Below are 15,815 nucleotides of genomic sequence, written 5' to 3' on the forward strand. Positions count from 1 at the left end.
ACACACACACACACACACACACACACGCAAAATAGTAAAGCAAAAACAATATTGCATCACAGAGGGTCTGGCAGAAATGAGTGCCACCCTTAAAAACATAAAGAATACAGGGGTGGTGAACCCCATCATATCTCCATTTAATTCACCATTTTGTCCCCTGTAAACAAACAAACAAAAACAATTTGAAGGGTAACTGTGGACTAAGAAGTAGCCCTGATTGCAGCTGTTGGGCCAGATGTGATATCTTTGCTAGACCCCATTTAAATTTCACCAACTGTCCAAACAATGCCTCTTTTTCTTTTAAGGTATAGGAATCCCATATGAAAATATACATTGCACTTATGTGTTGGTCCAGAACAATTCTGCAGCGTTTCACCCTGTCTCATATTTTTTTTTTTTTTTTAGACGGCAACTCTTGTTGCCCAGGCTGGAGTATGATGGCACGATCTTTGCTCACTGTAACCTTCGCCTCCTGGGTTTAAGCAATTCTCCTGCCTCAGCCTCCCGAGTAGGTGGGATTACAGGCAGGTGCCACCATGCCTGGCTAATTTTTTGTATTTTTAGTAGAGACAGCATTTCTCCATGTTGGTCAGGCTGGTCTCAAACTCCCAACCTCAGGTGATCTGCCCGCCTCAGCCTTCCAAAGTGCTGGGATTACAGGCGTCAGCCACCGTGCCCAGTCCACCCTCTCTCAGTTTAAAAGTATAGGCCTTTCATTTTGTAGGATGATCATCCACTTGGGTGTGTCCAGTGTTTGCCCATGGCCAGACTAGAGCCATAGATTCTTGGAAGGAATACTGCAACAGTGATTCTGTGCTCTTTCTTAGCCCATCACATCAGGAATACAAGGCCAACCCGTCCCACCACTGGTGACATTTCCCTTGATCACTCGTATTTGGAGTCTGCCAGTTTTCTCGACTGTAAAGTCACCAGTCCTCCCTTTGCATTTGGTTGGTTATTTTGTGCAGAAATATTCTGAGATTATGCCAACACCTGTTCCTCACCAAACTTCTACCTACCAGCCTTAGCATCCATTGAGGACCTCATCTCTATCAGCTACCACAGATTGGGCTGCCAAATGGTAATTATCTATTTCCATTATTCCTTCTACAATTATTAGCTAGCATTCTACTGAAAGGAAGTGTTTTCCCTTTCTCTTATTTGTTTATATAATCATGGATTCATGGATTTCTATTGTAATCAAGGTTTACAATTCTATACTCTTATTTATTTTTATGCTCAAATTGTCCTCCCTTTGGCCAGGGGATATCACTTCAAGCTAGCTTCTATGTTCTGTCTTACCGCCTCATCACTCTTTGCACATTTTTACTTTTTCTGACACAAGAGGATATTTCTGTGCCCCCAGTCCAGTGGGGGCCCGCCTTGGTATTTGGAAACCAAGATCTGAGAAGGGAAGCTTCACTTAAAACATTTTTGAACTTTGCATCTGCTCCCCAATATTTTTGTTTTCTCTAAGTTCCTTCTTGTTTCTTTTTTTCTTTTCCATGCTGGAGGCTTTCTTTAAATGCTTGGCCATTCTTGGCTGTCTATTTGCACGGGAGTGAGGCATTGAAAAGCCTGTGATTAGAAGATATGTATGGAGAAGAGAGGGAGAGGTCATTGACTGGTAGATTTTATTTTAGGGTTTTAGGGTGATCTGGCCAGGCCAATTCATTAAATTTGAGTGACAATCGATTTTTTTTCTGTTTATGGCTCGGTCAGTTTTTATCAGAAGAATCTTCCAGTCTCCTCCCTAAAAAATAGGTACCTAGATGCCAGTGTTCTTAGAGCTGAGTTGAGCAAAGAGCTAGGATCCCACACCTGTTTAGTAGATTCCTATATAATGCCCACATTCTGTATGGAAATTTCACCCTCAGCTGTGCCTGGTGTCGTCAACCCTGGAGTCCCCAAGATTCAGCCTCTTTAAAGAATGAATCTTTAAAGCAGAGGACATACAGAGCATTCAACCTACCTCTTTTACAGATTTTTAACCAGTGCTGTTTTCTGCCTGGTGCCTCTAGCTCCTGAGCTTTTTATTTTGGGAGGTTGGGGGTGAGGGGAGTGAGGCATCCTTTGGCCAGAGTAAGCCTGGTTCTAGACTTTTCCTGGGGATACATTTTGATTTTTCTTATTTCCCAAATCAGTGGTTCTCAGCCAGCGGAATTTTACCCTCAGGAACATTTGGCAATAACTGGAGGCATTTTTGGTTGTCACAACTAGGGAGGGGTGCTACTGGCATCTAGTGGGTAGAGACCAGGGATGCTGCTACAGATGCCATCTACAGTGAAACATTCTATGGCTCAAAATGTCAATAATACCAAGGTTGAGAAACCTTGCCCTAAATCATTTAGTGCAAACACTTCCAGCTTCTAGTTTTTTATGCTACTTCATTTTTTTCTTTTGTTCTCTTTGTTTTTCTGACTTTTAAAATCACATTGCCTTTTAAAATTATTTAATGTCATTTAGGAGTTGTTTCCAGAGGGAGTGATAGTAAACATAATTGTCTAACTGGCACATTTAACCAGAACTCATGTGGTGGCATGTGAATTCATATTTGCAAAAGTGTTTCAATTCCTGTCTCAAACACCGGCATAGACAAATGTTCAGTGTTAGGAAGAATGTGTTAACCCAGGAGTGAAACAGAAAGCATGTGGAGTCGGCTAGAAAGGGACTTTGTGTCTTATGTAACATAAAATTGCTCTGAAGGTAAGCCGTTAATTTTTTAAAATAAAAATGCAGAAATAAAAGCTGCAGGCTACAACAGCAGTACATTCGCAGTCGAAATGTAAAAATACTTTTTTATTTTCACAGGGGCTGAACAGAATTTTTATGAAGGACATTTGGCTCCTGCACCTACATACATTATGGGTTTGTGGGGTGTTTTTTGTTTTGTTTTGTTTTGTTTTGTTTTTTATTGAGATGGCGTCTCGCTGTGTCTCCCAGGCTGGAGTGCAGTGGCACCATCTCGGCTCACTGCAAACTCCGCCTCCCGGGTTCACGCCGTTCTCCTGCCTCAGCCTCCGGAGTAGCTGGGACTACAGGCGCCCGCCACCACGCCTGGCTAATTTTTTGTATTTTTAGTAGAGACGGGGTTTCACCGTGTTAGCCAGGATAGTCTCAATGTCCTGACCTTGTGAATCTCCCGCCTCGGCCTCCCAAAGTGCTGGGATTACAGGCGTGAGTCACCGCGCCCGGCCTGGGGTTTTTTTGTTAATTAAATTAAATTAAATTTGTCTGAGACAGGGTCTCACTCTGCCACCCAGGCTGGAGTGCAGTGGCGTGATCTCAGCTCATAGCAGCCTCAACCTCCAGGGCTCAAGTAATCCTCCCACCTCAGCCCCACACCACCCCAAGTAGCTGGGACTACAGGCACATACCACCACGCCTGGATAATTTTTGTATTTTTTGTAGAGATGGGGTTTCACCATGCTGCCCAGGCTAGTCACGAACCATACATTATGTTTAAACTTACCACGCGTGCCTAAGAGTCATCAGCATTTCCCATTGGTTGCTCTGGTCAGTGGTGTTGGCTTAAGCTGAGACTAGATAACATAGGACTTGCTGCATTTACACTGAATCTTAAGACAGGAACCCAGCAGGCCATCACTAAAGAGGTTTGTAAGTAACTAAGTGTAAGAATACAGAATGGGAACGCTTTCGTGTGTACCCAGAGACTCCATTCTCTCCACACCATGGACTCGTCATTCTCTGAAAGCTCCGTGTGCCAACAGTGAGCATGCATTGGGCATATTAAGTGTTTTGGTCTTTTATTCTGGCACCTCATTTAAAAGTATAACACTTTCGTGAAGTCCTTGACAAATTAATAAACCCACTTATTTATTTAAATAAAATAAAAACTTTTTACAAAGTCTAATTAGAAATTGCTCTGGACTAGAAAACAGCTTTAAAATGATGTCGTTCTTTTTTGTTGTTGTGTTGTTTTTGTTTTTGAGACAGAATTTCGCTTTTGCTGTCCAGGCTGGAGTGCAAATGGCACGATCTTGGCTAACTGCAACCTCCACCGCCGGGGTTCAAGAGATTCTCCTGCCTCAGCCTCCCGAGTAGCTGGGATTTATAGGCGCCTGCCACCACGTTCAGCTAATTTTTCGTATTTTATTTATTTATTTATTTGAGACAGAGTTTCGCTCTTGTTGCCCAAGCTGGAGTGCAATGGCATGATCTCGGCTCACTGCAACTCTGCCTCCCGGGTTCAAATTATTATCCTGACTCAGCCTCCCAAGTAGCTGGGATTACAGGCATGCGCCACCATGCCCGGCTGATTTTTTGTATTTTTAGTACACGGGGTTTCTCCATATTGGTCAGGCTGGTCTCGAACTCCCGACCTCAGGTGATCCGCCAACCTCGGCCTCCCAAAGTGGTGGGATTACAGGCGTAAGCTACCACGCCCAGCTAAATGATGTAGTTTTATCATTGCTAGTTTTCCAGTGGACTTGGGAAATTAATATATTCCCTATGAAGGAAAATAAATTAAGTAAAAGAATCAATCACTGTGCTAACAAGAATGACTTTTGCATACCTCTGCAAAATAAGCTCAGTGAGTTTTTGTGAAATCAAATGTATGAAATATAAGTTAAAATAAAGTTTTGAGGAGCAACTTTTTTTTTTTTTTGGAGACGGAGTCTTGCTCTGTTGCCCTGGCTGGAGTGCAGTGGCACCATCTCGGCTCACTGCAAGCTCCACCTCCCGAGTTCACACCATTCTCCTGCCTCAGCCTCCCGAATAGCTGGGACTACAGGCATCCTCCACCATACCCGGCTAATTTTTTGTATTTTTAGTAGAGACGGGGGTTTCACCGTGTTAGTCAGGATGGTCTTGATCTCCTGACCTTGTAATCCGCCCTCCTTGGCCTCCCAAAGTGCTGGGATTACAGGCGTGAGCCACTGCGCCCAGCTCCGAGGAGCAGTTTTTAAGTGTATTCCCTAAGATTTTTTTTCTTATTTTAACTCAAGCTTTTTCTTATTTTTGGTCAATAAGGGTTTTTATATAGTTAAGAAAATTATCCTTGTTAAAAGCTAAGTCTTTGGTTGAAAATCATACACATACTCTCCCAGTATCTCTGGATGTGTCCTTTTCCATGAAAAACCTCTATGGTTCTCAAAAACACAGTAGAAATACCTATATAAGGAAAACTTGATAAATTTACATATTCAATATTAAAGAATTGCTTCAATTGTGTAAATAGTTCCATTTGCTATTATTTGAAGAGAAAAGTATTTAGGCAGCCTAAAAAGGAAATGTAAGCCTGCATTCATGATGGTGTTTATTATAGATAAAATGCTTCTGAAACTAAATGATTTCAGTAGTCCTTGACGTAAAAGTAAAGGCAAAAACATACGATATCATTTCTTTCTGATGTCATTTCCCATTCTCATAAAGAAAGCAAGTAAACATAATTGCATTTCAAATAAAGTATCTTGGTTGGCTAAGGTTAAATCAGGTTTTAAGCTATCAGGAAATTTCTTCCTTCAGAGAGATTAGAAGACCTACCTGTTTCTCCTGGACGTGAAACATAGAGTTCCAGTAACCGTAGCCATACAGAAGATATGTCTCCCAGAGCCACACTAAAGTCATCACGTCCAGTCACTCTCATCTAAGACATTAGTAGTTAAACACATTTTAATCTGTGGCATTGAATAAAGGTGATATTTCTATGCTGTCAAGTGCTAGCAGAGTAAATGAAAGACTAAAATAACAAATTGAAAATGCTCCTATCTTTGAAAAAAACCTTTTTTTATTATTAAGAATATCAACCTCTTTATTAAAAAATTAGAAAATGCAAGTAAATTAAAAGAAGGAGCCTGTAATCCCACCATCCAGAGGAAACATGGTTGATCTGTTTCTATAGTGTATATTCTTCTAGACTACTGAATAATCGTATGCACCTTGAAAAACTTACATAATATAGAAAAAAAATCTTTTGCACAAATAGCATTATATCCAGTCCTTTTAAAATAATCTGGACTTTTAATTTCAGAGGTCCTGACATGATCTCTTTCCTTTGAAAAGCAAAGCCTGCCATCTGGTTTCTGCAGGTCATTAAAGGGTTTTTGCTGGAGTTTATCCTGGCAGGGGACTGCCAGGCAGTTGGGCTTCGGTGGCAAGTCCTGACCCGCCAAGTCGGCGGCATCACATGACAACTTGCTCCAGCCTCTCCTTTGTAATGAATTTGGCTTCTACTGCTACACAAAACACCCTTGGAGACTAAAACCTACAAATGTTATGCATTCCTAGACTTGGAGAGAAACTATAGCTACCAAGCCCATTCTTTGTCCTAGATTCAAATGAAAACACTGTAATGTGACCTCCCACGGGTTTTCCTCGGTAATAAACTTACAGAACTTCTGAAAAGATTACTAATAATTAATTATTTCCTTGTCCCCTCCCACCCCTTGTCAAATGACTCTGAAATCTAATTTCTTTTCCTTCTGACAAACAGAAAAAGGAAAGCTACGAAAGCTCCCTGTACAATTCCCTCACCTGTTTACAGCCCATTCTTATTTCAACAATCCTAGGAACTGGCAGAAAGAGAGGGTGCAGGGAAGAAAGGGTGTTACTTGTCACCCAGTGCAAGCAAACAAGATGTTGTGGAAGAAATTATGTCCTTCCAAAATTTGTATGTCAAAGGGCCTTTAAAGAGGTAATTAGGTGGCCGGGCACAGTGGCTCACGCCTGTAATCCCAGCACTTTGGGAGGCCGAGGTGGGAGGATCACTTGGGCCCAGGAGTTCAAGACTAACTTGGACAGCATAGTGAAACCCCACCTCTATTTGTTTTTAATTTTTTAAAAAGAGGTAATTAGGTTGAATGAGGTCATTGGGTGGGGCCCTAATCTAATCTGACTGATATCCTTGTAAGAAGAGGGAGAGGCACCAGGGGTCCACACCCGAAGAGGGATAACTGTGTGAAGAGGCAGCAGGAGAGCAGCCACGTGCAAGCCAAGGAAAGAGACCTGAGGGGAATCCAACTCTGCTGGCACCTTGATCTTGGATGTCCACCCTCCAGGACTGCAAGAAAATACATTTCTGTTGTTTAAGCCACGCAGTCTTTGGTACTTTGTTCTGGCAGCCTGAGCAGATTAATACCCAAGGCAAAAGAACACCTAAAACGTTTCCCTGAAGAACTATCTAGACTGTCCCCTGGATGAATCTCCTCAGTCCAGCAACCTTACAAAGCACACACACACACACACACAAATGTGTCTAAAGAAGTTCAGTAACTACCAAATGATTAAACTTAGAGCTTGACTATTTACAATCAACGCTGTCTTCCAAAAGGTTACATCTTAAAGGCTCTTGTCTGGTGTGTGTGTATTCTTCCTTCTAGCTCTCCAGTCATGCTCTCTTGAGTCATTTCACAGCTCCCTAATTGGTTTTATATTTTTCCAAGTGCCAGTTTTCTGATAAAAGCTGTTTACAGCCTCACCACTTTTGGCAGAGGAGGTGGAGGGAGGTGGAGGGACTGTTGACAGAAGCTGTTTCTAAGAAACTCATCTCTTGTTTTCCATTGATACAGTCTGTGATGGAAGAAGAGTCCTAAGGGACAAACTTAGGGAGCAAAATATAAAATACCAAGCAGGGGAGTGATTCCTTGCAGGGCGATATTCACACATCATTCAACAGCTGTGGATGGAACTCCTCCTCTGTGCCAGGGCGGTAATATGACCTCCCATGGGTTTTCCTCAGTGATAAACCTATGGGACTTCTAAAAAGATTATTAATAATTAAGTAACAGTTTCCTTGCCCCCCTCCTAACCCTTGTCAAATGACTCCAAAATCTAATTTCTTTTCCTTCTGATGAACAGAAAAAGGAAAGCTAATCTTGAAACTCCCTGCACCATTCTCAAACCTGTTTACAGCTCATTCCTGTTTCAACAGTCCTAGGAACTGGCAGAAAGAGTGGGTGCAGGGGATCTAGCCATGAGAAGTTAGCCATGAATGACTTAATGGTCCAGTTAAGTGTGATGTTTTAATTAATGAACCCTAAGACTAACGCTGCTTTAAAACAAAACTGCATGCATTAAAAAAAAAAAAATCTCACATTCTGAAGGCACCATAGAGATGTTTGGTGATTAGAATGAGGAAAGGAGGAGAGGGGATGGACTCTCTGGAGGGCTAAGAGGCAGGAGTGGAGTGAGGCAGTAGTTCCCTTAGAAGGCGGAGACAAGAGGAGGCAGGGGCTAAGGAAGAGGAAGACTTGACCTTCTCTCAGCTGTAACTGCAGGGCAGGTCGCAGCTCAGCACAAATGCTGGGCTCCTGGCATGGCTTCCTCTGGTAAAAACGTTTTCTGACAATGAGATGTGAGGTTGGACCATGTCCTCTTGGTTAATTAACATGTAGCTGTGATGCCTTCTCTGTGGCGGGCACGCCTTGCTGGTATCAGGCTCCGCCAGCCCTCTAGGGGAGAGAAGTGACCCTTGGAGGCAGGCCTAAGCTCGCTATTTCTCCGCCAGGAGAGAGAAGCACTGGTGCATACATTGCAAGCCCCAGATCAGCAGTCACACTGAATACCACTCCCCTTACCCCTTCACCTACCTCAGATCTTCCCCTATACCCACCCCATACACCCGCACTATGGGGCAGAGAGCAGCTCCCCAAACAGCACCCTGGATCAATCAAGCCCAGAGCTGTTTCCTTGGGAGGTTTTCTAGATCTATACCTATGGAAGATAATCAGCCCATAGAAAACTAAGGGTTTTACTGCTTCAGGAGACAGAGAAATAGAGGGAAAGACTACATAGGAAAAGTACCGTACTAGACAGTAAAAGAAAAAAATGACCATGGAAATGAACTTCCTATTAGAGGCCTGACCCAGGGCCTTTATGACTCTTGGTATCTGCTCCTGAGCCTCCCAGTTTAAAAAACTGACAGGAGTTCAACAGATAAATTTGACCTAGAGTTGAAAGAAGACATTCAAATTCCCAAAAGACAATGGCTTCCAGGGACACTTGTGGGGGTTTCTGTTACTTCATAGTTTGAACCTTTAAATCTTACAGTACAGGGGATACGATAGAACTCTCTTAGATTCAAATAAACCTTCAGATTCTATTTCTACCCCTCAAAACAACAGCCAGGCCAGTCTTTTTCACAATTCTCATGCTCATCTTGGCTGATCCTTGTGTTTTCTTTACTTTGATTTTCACATGTACCATCTCCTGCAGCTAAGCTTCTGTGTTAACCTCCTGTCATCGTCTCTTTCATGGGCAGCCCAGTAAGCCACACCTCCTGAGACTCATGCGCTTGTACAGTCTTCTCCTCTTGAAGCTGGGCTGGCCCTGTGACTGTTTTGAGCAATGCATACAATGTGGTGAAAATTATTTCTGGGACTCCTGAGTCCAGGCACCAAGATCAGGAAGCTTCTCCTCTTGTATTTAGGGGAAGCTGGCCACATTGTAAGAAGTCGGACTATGCTGAGACTGTCATGATGACAGAAAACCCAAGCTAGCCAGGTGGAGAGATCACACAGAAAGAGATGCCTGGCCAGTTGTTACCTGATATGCCATCATGTAAGTAAAAAGTCCACCTTGGATGGTCCAGCTCATAGATGCCATGTACAGCAGAGGTGAGCCATTCCTGCCAAGCCCTGCCCAATTGCAGAATTGTGAGTAAATAAATAATTACTATTGTTTTAAGCCACTATATTTTGGGATGAGTTGTTACATAGCCATTGAAAACCAAAACACCTCTCTCCACCAAGTCATTTCCATCACTTCCTTCAAGACGGAGGCCAAGTCACCTACATTGGAAACGTACCTGACAAGCTCAATACAGCTCATCTTATTTTAGAATTTGGTAGAGTTTGGATTATGCAGTTCTATGCCTGCTTTTGGTCAGTTTCATACATTTACCTATCCCTAAAATTAATAATGACAATGGCCAATGCTGAGCATCATGGATCAGGCACTGTGGTTGGGAATAATGTTATTACTATTTTACAGATGAGGAAACTGCGGCACTGAGCGGTTAAGCACCTTATCCAAAGGTGGTTCTGTATAAGTACCCTTCCCAATGTCCTTGTCCCTCTATTGCTTTGGTGATACGCACTTTGAACTTGAAGTGCTAAAAAGGAAGCTGATGTGGAGACAACAGAATGGCATCTGTTTTGCAGGCAAGAAGATAAAGGAAGGACAGAGGTTAAACTAAGAGATGCAGAAATTATAGTATATCAGCCAGGTGTGGTGGCTCATGCCTGTAAACCCAGCCCTTTGGGAAGCCGAGGCGGGCGGATCACGAGGTGAGAAGCTCCAGACCAGCCTGACCAACATGGTGAAACCCTGTCTCTACTAAAAATACAAAAATTAGCCAGGCATGATGGCGCCTGCCTGTAATCCCAGCTACTCAGGCGGCTGAGGTAGGAGAATCGCTTGAACCCGGGAGGTGGAGGTTGCAGTGAGCCGAGATCGCGCCACTGCACTCCAGCCTGGGCGACAGAGCAAGACTACATCTCAAAAAAAGAAAAAGAAAAAGAAAGAAATTGTAGTGCATCAGTGATGAGTACTGGAGCAGTAAGGTCATATGGGCTTGGGGGAATTGACTGGGCTGATTTTGTCATTTGTGGGTTTGGGATGAGATTTATATGAAGAGTGGTTCTACTTTGATTGGGATGCGTGTGAGATGACCTGCTGCTTTCTATTTAGTTTTTATAACAAGCTTTCATTTGTACTAACTTGGATGGGGTTCTCTCCATTGCCATGAAAAGATTTCTGGCTAGGGTCGCCTCCTAAAGATCCTCTCTAGATGACCAGAGGAGATGGCCATAAAATAAGATGTTATAAAGTATGTTTACTGGATATGCAGCTTTCTACCCAGTGAAACATAGATTTCCTGACAGATTTTATGTTAGGAGAGAAATGAAAGACTATGCCAGGAAACATGAAGTTCTTAGGAAATAATTTGGTTATAAACATATTTCCTTAATAGGATACAATTTGATTCTAACTCTCATTACCTTTTGACAAGAATAGTAAGACACTGGTTGTTTAGTCAGTGATTCGTGAAGCTTTCGCAAATGTTCACAGCCCACTGGGGTACACAGAGCAGATGCCAACATCCATCCTCATTTTACTGACGGGACTGAACTAAAGGGCTTGACGACTGCCCGAGATCACATATGTAGTCGGTCAGAAGCTGGTCGGATCTTCAGGTTCCTGGATCAGTGCTCTCCCTAACACTGAGCATTATTCCATGCTGTCTTTTTCACTCATGTGGATGTCAAGGAGATTTCTTTCTGGCTGTACAGGTCTTCAGGTTCCATTAAAGTCTCTCTCTAGTGCTAAGTGTTTTGAAGACAGACGTCGTTATTATATCATGGTCAGTTGGGGAGCTCTTCAAAATATAATGCTGATCATGAAAAATATAATGCTCATCATAAAGTCATGTGCTTGCAGATGTTTCCCCTCTATGACCAAAATTTTCAGTGCTCTGAGGGGCATTCTAACTTTGAAACATTTTATGGAACCCACTTCTACCAACTTTATGAAGATTACTGGAACCTCTATTCTTACCACAAAGGTGGCCATATAATCAAACTTTTTGACCTTCCTAACTGTGGCATAGCATTCAAATGGGACAACAGGGGAATCTTTATTCACTTCCTGTGGATATTATGAAACTTTTTTTTGTAAGCCACAACTACCTTTTGCTCATAAAGTGGCAAGGTCAGTGTATTCTGTATACTGCCATTGCCCCCTCCCCAAACCAAGAAGGCTATTCAATTTTTGTATCATTTTGAAATGTTTCAACTTCATAATCCTAATCTTGTGGTCTTTCATTAGTCTTACCAAAGATGGTTTCCGCCCCGGAACAAGGAGGGGATCAGTTTAAGGAAGGAACTGTTATCATCCTTGCTTCAAAGTTAAACTATAAACTAAATTCTTCCCGTGGTTAGCCTGGCCTGTGCCCACAACTAAGCAAGGATAGCCAGCCTGTGAGTCTAGAAACAAGATGGAGGTGGCCATGCTAGACTTCTCTCATTGTCATTATCTTTGCAAGGGAGGTTTCAACTCCATTTACAACTTTTTTTTTTTAGCCATAAAGGAAAGCATTACTCCTGGATCTAAGAGGCTAAAGGGACTGTGCTAGTTCTCTTGTGCTAGTCCTCACCTCTGCACGGTTGGCATTTGAGGCCAGATAACTCTGTTGCAGGGACTGTCCTGTGCAATGTAGGATGTTAAGCAGCATCTCTGGCCCTACCCAGTAGATGCCAGTAGCACTTCCCACTCCCACCAACACACACACTAGTGTGAAAATGTCCCCTGGGGAGCAAATCACTCCAGGTTGAAATCTGCTGTGTTCAATACATGGAGCAAAAGGCCTACAGGGAGCTTTCCCCTGCAATCTCCATCTCTTGCAGGGCTTTCATGCAACTCTCTGCCAATGACTGAATCTTGGTTTACTTGCAGTAATTCTATTCATGTAGCATTCCAAAATAAAATGTATTGAGCATTCACCATATGACAGACTTTTTAGTGAGGGCTTGTCACACATTGTTTCATTTAATCCTGACAATACCCTGAGAACAATTGTGAATGATCCCCCATTTTACTTTTTATTTTTATTTATTTATTTATTATTATTATTATTATTATTATTATTTTTGAGATGGAGTTTCACTCTTGTTGCGCAGGCTGGAGTGCAGTGGCACGATCTCGGCTCTCCACCTCCCAGGTTCAAGTGATTCTCCTGCCTCAGCCTCCCGAGTAGCTGGGATTACAGGCATGCGCCACCACGCCTGGCTAATTTTTTCTATTTTTAATAGAGACGGGGTTTCACTGTGTTGGTTAGGCTGGTCTCAAACTCCCAACCTCAGGTGATTCACTGGGCTCGGCCTCCAAAAGTGCTGGGATTACAGGTGTGAACCACTGCGCCCGGCCTATTTATTTATTTTTGAGACAAAATCTCGCTCTGTTGCCCAGGCTGGAGTGCAATGGCATGATCTCAGCTCACTGCAGCCTCTGCCTCCCGGGTTCAAGCAATTCTCCTGCCTCAACCTCCCAAGTAGCTGGGATTACAGGTGTGTGCCACCACGCCCGGCTAATTTTTGTATTTTTAGTAGAGACAGGGTTTCACCATGTTGGCCAGGCTGGTCTCGAACTCCTGACCTCAGATGATCCACATGCGTCGGCCTCCCAAAGTGCTGGGATACAAGCATGAGCCACCGTGCCTGGCCGACCTCCCATTTTAAAAGGAGGAAACGGGCTTGGCAAGGTGAGGTGACTTGCCCTTGATCACCTAGAGAGTTGTTGGCACAGCTAGGAATGCAGAGGCGGTGTCCAGAGCCACCCCTTTGACCACAGAATGCCACTGTCCCTTTTCTGCAGACAGTGAAATGGTTAAGTTGGGATTCATAACAATCGGGCAAAAAAAAAAAAAAAACAGACTTAGTGGGTTTAATGGTTTCTAAAAACTCTTTTAAGTCTGTGTAAGTCTGTCTCCTTTCATTGCAATGTTTTTTATAAACACCAGGGGAGCAATAATCATTTGAGCAGTTAAATGGATTTAGGATGGTAAAAATCTATATTTTTTTAGTCTTGAAATTATATCAAATCATTTGCCATTCTCACTGGACTATGGCCCTCCAGCCCCTGCAGCTACCCCTCTTCTCTCCCGCTGCTCCTCAAGCCCCATTACCTGCACTTATAGTTTTCTTTTAATTTTCCAAACAAGATTGCATTTTGTATTTCAGATATTAATCCAAGGAACAATACTGAGGAATTTCACGGACAAAATACTAAGAAGGAAATCAAGTGAATCAAGCAGAGAAGAAAGACAGTGGAAAAAGAAAACTGAAAATAAAAATATTTTCTAGACCCCTTGAAATAAAGTTTGAAAAACCACAGTGTTTTGCAAAATATCACATTCAATTGCTAGCTAAAAAAAAAATTCATTGGAAGTGCCATTGGGACAGCAGAGGATGAGGAGGTCTGGTAAGGTCTCTGGCTGGTCCTGTAAACCACACCCCAGGGTTGGGGCCAGGGTTTTTAGGCTCAGGCCTCTCTGATATGGTAGGAAGGTATGAAGAGAATCTTTTCATCTTTTTTTAACCATTAATCTTTCTCAATGCAGCAGGAGACCATGGGGGTCCTGGGTCTGGGGGTCTGCTTTTCTTCCGAAGCTCAGCCAGGCTCAGTATCAAGGAGCTGACATCAAGACACTAATTGTGAGGGAAAGGAAAGAACATCTTTAGATAAGCCTACCTGCCCTGTGATTGCCTGTGATGGGGTTCAGGACACACTGGCCCCAAATATGGCACCTTGGCATGGGAGAAAATGGCAGAAGCAGGAAGGTCTCTCTCACCTTCCCCTCGCCCTTCTCCCTTGAATGTTGATGAAGATATGAAATAAGGTTTGCCAAATTACCTGCTGTATTTATGACCTCCCTTGAAGCAAGTCATAAAGCCATCATTCCAGAGATGCCCTCCCATACCCAGACCAAAGAAGCCTCCTTATTTCTGAAGACACAGGGACACAAAGAAGAATCTGAACAAACAGGCCTTACTAAGATTTCCCCAGTTAATTCCCATTAGACATGCCCTTTTTCCATTCATATTTCTCCACAACCATTTACTTCTTCAACGACCTACACAAAAAATATACACAGGTTTAGTCCTTTCTTTGGGTCTTCATTCCTGAAGGCTGCTGTGCCACAGAAAATGTTAATGCTTTTCTCTTGTTAATCTGTCTTTTGTTATAAATGCCTCAGCCATTAACCCAAGATGGAAAAGAAAAATATTTCTTTTTCCTGCTCCTAAGAGCCCACCTAATGTGTTGCAGACCAAACCCACAGCAATCCTGTTATCTGGGAGTTCATCTGTGATCTTGATTAGAACTAACATAGGAAATAGATAGATGTGAGTTGCTTACAGAATAAGATTAGAATATGAAATCACATTTAAAATTTAAAAGCAACATGTTAGCAACGGCTCTAACCACAGTTCTCCCTTCTTTTTCAAAACCAGGGGTCTGGTCCAGATCTTGTATTGCCTGAAGAAGGTCCTAGGTACTACCTTTCCTGAAAGAAAGACAAGGTCCTAAAGCCCCTCCAACCCACCTTTGCTCTTCTCTTACCTCATAAAATAGCGAGCATCAAATTATTTGAGGAAAAGCATTAAGAATTTTTTTTTTTAGAGACAAGTTCTTGCTCTGTCGCCCAGATTGGAGTGCAGTGGTGTGATCTCAGCTCACTGCAGCCTCAAACTCCTGGGCTCACGCAATCCTGCCACCTCAGCCTCTTGAATAGCTGGGACTGCAGGCATGCACCACCATGATTGGCCAATGTTTAAATTTTTTTGTAGAGACAAAGTCTCCCTATGTTTCCCAGGCTGGTCTCAAGCTCCTGGGCTCAAGTGATCCTCCCACTTCAGCCTCCCAAAGTGCTAGGATTACAGGCATGAGCCACCATGCCTGGCTGGGTATAAGAATGTCAATATGCTTAGGTTTAGATACAGTTTCATGTTTTTCAAATGACAGATTGCAATCCCTTAAAGGTTAATAAAATCAATTTGGTAGGTTGCAAACAGCACTTTAAAAACAAAACAAATAAACAAACAAACACACTAGTATCTGATGGCAGATCTTGTCTTGTCTAAAGCCCTGCAGCGTGAGGCATATCCAGAAAAGGTCAACCCTGAGTCCCATCTGGAGGGGCATCCTCTCTAGGTCACCATTTGTCACAGTCAGTTTTAGGGCTTGAGGAAATTTAATTTCCATTTCAGAAACTCACTAATCTAGTTGTGACCAAACCTTTTCCTACCAATCTAACCAAGTTTGCTTATAAACAATCACACTGAGACCACAGCCTT

At 42.8% G+C, this 15,815-nt stretch overlaps 1 long non-coding RNA gene across 1 annotated transcript; it reads left to right on the forward strand.

Moving 5' to 3' along the window:
• The first annotated feature begins 9,257 nt into the window (after positions 1–9,257).
• Positions 9,258–13,853, forward strand: LOC112209423 (uncharacterized). Its single transcript, XR_002944150.1, has 3 exons — positions 9,258–9,522; positions 10,125–10,250; positions 13,701–13,853. It is a non-coding gene; the product is annotated as an uncharacterized LOC112209423 (long non-coding RNA).
• Positions 13,854–15,815: the final 1,962 nt, after the last annotated feature.

The sequence above is a fragment of the Pan troglodytes genome, chromosome 5 (assembly GCF_028858775.2).
Source record: "Pan troglodytes isolate AG18354 chromosome 5, NHGRI_mPanTro3-v2.0_pri, whole genome shotgun sequence".
NCBI classification, from domain to species: domain Eukaryota; kingdom Metazoa; phylum Chordata; class Mammalia; order Primates; family Hominidae; genus Pan; species Pan troglodytes.